This window comes from Macaca fascicularis, chromosome 6 (assembly GCF_037993035.2).
Source record: "Macaca fascicularis isolate 582-1 chromosome 6, T2T-MFA8v1.1".
NCBI lineage: Eukaryota > Metazoa > Chordata > Mammalia > Primates > Cercopithecidae > Macaca > Macaca fascicularis.
Window position 1 is genome coordinate 70137996 of NC_088380.1, and position 6000 is coordinate 70143995.

Consider the following 6000-nt stretch of genomic DNA (forward strand, 5'->3'; position numbering starts at 1 on the left):
AAACAGCATAGGGGAGACAAAAATTCCACTTCCATCCTTTTAGAGTCCTGGCTGAGCCTGATAATTAAATTGATATAAGAAAGACTAATAGGAGAAAAACATACAAATGTATTTAATATAGTTTTACGTACCATAGGAGCCCTCAAAAAGAAATGAAGACCCAAAGAGCACTTAGAGTCAATCACTTACATACTATACTGAATTACATAAAGAATAGTAAGTTATAAAATATAATAAAGCAAAGGAGCTTGGGCTAAAGTAAGGTTAGTTTAACAAGGTTTGTTTGTATAGATTTCCCTTGGTGTCAACTTTCTATCCTTGATGATATGAACGTTGTTTTCCTTTTGGTAGAGGGAGAACATCTTTCACATGGGAATTTCATCTCCTGCTTTTAAGAAAAAGAATAAAAGGTGCAGTGGCTCAAACCTGTATTCCCAGCACTTTGGGAGGCCAAGGTGGGCGGATCACGAGGTCAGGAGTTCAAGATCAACCTGGCCAACATGGTGAAACTCCATCTCCACTAAAGATACAAAAAATTAGCCAGGCAAGGTGGCGCATGCCTCTAATCCCAGCTACTAGGGAGGCTGAGGCAGAAGAATCGCTTGAACGTGGAGGCGGAGGTTGCAGTGAGCCAAGATCACGCCGTTGCACTCCAGCCTGGGTGACAAGGTGAGACTCCATGAAAGAAAGAAAGAAAGAGAGAGAGAGGAAGGAAGGAAGGAAGGAAGGAAGGAAGGAAGGAAGGAAGGAAGGAAGGAAGGAAGGAAGGAAGGAAGGGAGGGAGGGAGGGAGGGAGGGAGGGAGGGAGGGAGGGAGGGAGGGAGGGAGGGAGGGGAGGGGAAGGGAGGAAAAGAAAGGCAGAGAGATCTTCTTCTACTTGCTGTTTTTTAAGTTCCCTTAATTCAAAATAGTCAATATCCTAGATCAGCATATTTTGGAATGGCAAACTCTTTTTTATTTGTTTGTTTATTTGTTTGTTTGAGACAGAGTCTTGCTCTGTCACCCAAGCTGAAGTGCAGGGTCACGATCTTGGCTCACTGCAACCTCCACCTCCTGGGTTCAAGCAATTCTCCTGCCTCAGCCTCCTGAGTAGCTGGGATTACAGGTGTGTGCCATCATGCCAGGTTAATTTTTGTATTTTTAGTAGAAGCCGGGTTTCACCATGTTGGCCAGGCTGGTCTCCTACTCCTGACTGTGAGTGATCCACCCACCTCGGCCTCCCAAAGTGCTGGAATTATAGGCATGAGCCACTGCTCCAGGCCAAGAATAACATTTTTTTTAAATTATTATACTTTAAGTTCTAGGGTACATGTGCACAAGGTAGAGGTTTGTTACACAGGTATACATGTGCCATGTTGGTTTGCTACACCCATCAACTCGTCATTTACATTAGGTATTTATCCTAATGCTATCCCTCCTCCAGTCCCCCACCCCTCAACAGGCCCTGGTGTGGGATGTTCCCCTCCCTGTGTTTATGTGTTCTCATTGTTCAACTCCCACTTACGAGTGAGAACATGTGGTATTTGGTTTTCTGTCCTTGTGATAGTTTGCTGAGAATGATGGTTTCCAGCTTCATCCATGTTCCTGCAAAGGACATGAACTCATCCTTTTTTATGGCTGCATAGTATTCCATGGTGTATATGTGCCACATTTTCTTAATCCAGTCTATTATTGATGGACAGTTGGGTTGGTTCCAAGTCTTTGCTATTGTGAATAGTGTCGCAATAAATAGACACGTGCATGTGTCTTTATAGTGGCATGATTTATAAGCCTTTGGGTATATACCCAGTAATGGGATTGCTGGGTCAAATGGTATTTCTAGTTCTAGATCCTTGAGGAGTCGCCACACTGTCTTCCACAATGGTTGAACTAATTTACACTCCCGCCAACAGTGTAAAAGTGTTCCTATTTCTCCACATCCCCTTCAACATCTATTGTTTCCTGACTTTTTAATAATCACCACTCTAACTGGCATAAGATGGCATCTCATTGTGGTTTTGATTTGCATTTCTCTGATGACCAGTGATTATGAGCATTTCTTCATGTGTCTGCTGGCTGCATAAATGTCTTCTTTAAGAAGTGTCTGTTTATATCCTTTGCCCGCTTTTTTATGGGGTTGTTTGTTTTTTTCTTGCAAATTTGTTTAAGTTATTTGTAGATTCTGGATATTAGCCCTTTGTCAGACGGATAGATGGCAAACATTTTCTCCCATTCTGTAGGTTGCCTCTTCACTCTGATGATAGTTTCTCTTGCTGTGCAGAAGCTCTTTACTTTAATTAGATCCCATTTGTCTATTTTGGCTTTTGTTGCCATGGCTTTTGGTGTTTTAGTCATGAAGTCTTTGTCCATGCCTATGTCCTGAATGGTATTGCCTAGGTTTTCTTCTAAGGTTTTTATGGTTTTTGGTCTTATATTTAAGTCTTTAATCCAGCTTGAGTTAATTTTTGTGTAAGGTGTAAGGAAGGGATCTAGTTTCAGCTTTCTACATATGGTTTACCAGTTTTCCCAGCACCATTTATTAATTAGGGAACCCTTTCCCCATTGCTTGTTTTTGTCAAGTTTGTCAAAGATCAGATGGTTGTAGATGTGTGGTGTTATTTCTCAGGCCTCTGTGTCATTCCATTGGTCTATATATCTGTTTTTGTACCGGTACCATGCTGTTTTGGTTAGTGTAGCCTTGTAGTATAGTTTGAAGTCAAGTAGCATGATTGGGATGGCATATTCTTAACTCTTTGAATAGCAAAGATACAATCAAATGAATATATTAAATGAATGTTGGGTTTAATTAGTTGAAAACTTATACATCTTATGGTTGCAGTTTAATTAATCTGATATAGCATGGAAAGCAATTTGGTAATGTATATTAAGCATTTTAGGCTATTTATATGGTCTTAAAGGTAGACTTCATTTTTTAAATGTCTCATGGGGACATATTGTAAAACGAAGATAAAGACTTCTTGTCCACTAGGTTATTTATAGTAGAAATATTTGGAAACTTTCTAAACATATTGAAAATAAGTAATTATTGTTATCCATACCAAAAATATTATACAGTCAATAAAATGACTTTTTGAGTAATCTTAAACGAGCAGGTCAGGGACAATGCATGGCTAAATTGAAAAGTAAACCACAAAATGGCATACATATAACACAATATTAAGTCTATATTTCAATGGATATTCTTTTAAAAACCATAGAAAAAAGATTAAAAGAAAATACACCGCCGGGCGCGGTGGCTCAAGCCTGTAATCCCAGCACTTTGGGAGGCCGAGACGGGTGGATCACGACGTCAGGAGATCGAGACCATCCTGGCTAACACGGTGAAACCCCGTCTCTACTAAAAAATACAAAAAACTAGCCGGGCGAGGTGGCGGGCGCCTGTAGTCCCAGCTACTCGGGAGGCTGAGGCAGGAGAATGGCGTGAACCCAGAAGGCGGAGCTTGCAGTGAGCTGAGATCCGGCCACTGCACTGCAGCCTGGGTGACAGAGCGAGACTCCGTCTCAGAAGAAAAAAGAAAAAAAAAAAAAAAAAAAAAGAAAATACACCAACATGTTATCTCTGGTTGCTTCTGGTTGTTAAGCTTACCAGTGATTATTTTATTTTTCTTCTATTTTCTTCTAGTTTTTAAACTGTAAGAATGTTTTACTTCTCTTAACTTTAAAAATTTTTTGTAGATAATTTTAGGTTTTCTATGTTGAAAGAAGAATTCCTTTCCAATCCTTATTCATTTTATTTCTTCTTACATTATCATGCTGGCTAGGATCTCAAATACAATGTTAAATAATGTTTAAAGGCAAGTAGTGATGGCAGGCACCATTGTACTTTTTTAAATCTTAAAGGGAATGTTTTTAGTGCTTCACCACTATGGATATTTGCTCTAGGTTTTTTGTAGATACCCTTTCTAAGATTTAGTAATTATTTTTCAATTTCCTAGCTTGCTCATAAAGTATTTCTATTTATTTGCTTCAATTATATTAATGATTTTATCTGATAAAAATGTCATATAATTTTTCTCCTTTAATCTGATACATAAAATTACATTGACTGCTTTTTTATATTAAATTAACCTCTCAGACAAGGAATAAGCCCAATTTGTTAATGCTATATTACCATTTTCATACATAGATTCTGACTGCTAATGTTTTGCTTAGGATTTTTGTAGCTATGTTAATAAGTGAGATTGTCCCTAAATTTCTTTTCTTGTACTATCGTTTTCAAAATTATGCTAGTGCTGTAAGATAAGTCAGGAATATTCTCTTTATCTATATTCTGGAATAATTTGCTTAAGATTAGAATTATTATTTGCTTAAATGTTTGATAAAACTTGTCTGTAAGCCATTTGGGAATTGTATTTTTTCTTTGTGAAAAAAATTTTTATCTTAATTTCTTAAAGTAAGCTTTTCTAAGGATTTTTTTATGTTATTGAATTTGGGAATGTGGTTGGCATAAAATTGTTCTTAATATCCTCTTCTTTTCTTGTTTATATCTGCAACATCTGTAGTGATTATCTCTTTTTTGAATCAGTAACATTGTTTATATATGCCTTATCGATTTTGCCAGAGGCTTATCACATATATTAATTATTTTTAAAAACACGATTTTTTCTCTTTGATCTAGTGTCAGTTTGTTTACTATTTTATTCACTACTATTCTTATCTGTTATTTTCTTGCTAACACTTTTTGAGTTTTTTCTCTGATATTCTTTTTCTAACACCTTGACTTAGATACTTAGCTTATTAATTTAGTCCTTCTATTCTTTTTTATTTTCTTTCTGAACTTTTATTTTAAATTCAGGGGATACATGTGCAGATTTATTACCTGGTTTTATTTCATGAGGCAGAGGTTTGAGGTCTAAACGCTCTCATCACCCAGGTACTAAGCATAGTACCCAACAGTTTTTCAACCCTTGCCCTCCTCTCTCCATCCCCTCTCTAATAGTCACCAGTGTCCATTATTACCATTTTATGCCCATGAGTATCCAATGCTTAGCTCCCACTTGTGAGAACATGTAATATTTGGTTTTCTGATCTTGCATTAATTTGCTTAGGATAATGACCTCCAGCTCCAACCATGTTCCTGCAAAGGATATGATTTTGTTCTTTTTTATGGCTGCATAGTAGTATTCCATGGTGTGTATGCACCACGTTTTCTTTATCTAGTACACCACTGATGGGCACCTAGACTGATTCCATGGCTTTGCTATTGTGAATAGTGCTATGATGAACATATGAGTACATGTGTATTTTGGTAAAATAATTTCTTTTCTTTTAGATATATACCCAGTAATGGGATTGCTATGTCAAATGATAGTTCTAAGTTCTTTGAGAAATCTCCAAACTGCTTTCCTCAGGGGCTGAACTAAATTTACATTCTTACCAACAGTGTAGTATGTGTTCCTTTTTCTCCACAGCCCTGCCAACATCTGTTGCTTTTTGATTTTTTAATAATAATCATTCTGACTGGTTGGAGATGGTATCTCGTTTTGACTTTGATTTGCATTTCTCTGATGGTTAGTCATGATGAGCATTTTCTTCATGTTTGTCGGCTGCTTATACGTCTTCCTTTCAGAAGTGTCTGTCCAAGTCTTTTGTTCATTTTTAATGGAGTTATTTATTTTTTGCTTGTTCAATTATTTAACTTCCTTATAAATTCTGGATACTGGACCATTGTTGGAGGAATAATTTGATCATGTTTTCTCCTATTTTGTAGTTATCTGTTTACTCTGTTGGTAGGTTTTTTTTGTTTTTGTTTTTCTGTGCAGAAGCTCTTTAGTTTAATTAGGTCCCGCTTGTCATTTTGTTTTTGTTTTTGTTGGAGTTACTTTTTTTTCTTTTTTGAGACAGAGTCTCACTCTGTTGCCCAGGCTGGAGTGCAGTGGTATGATCTTGGCTCACTGCAATCTTTGTCTCCCAGGTTCAAGCTATTCTCCTGCCTCAGCCTCCCAAGTAGCTGGGATTACAGGCACCTGCTACCATGCCCAGCTAATTTTTGTATTTTTA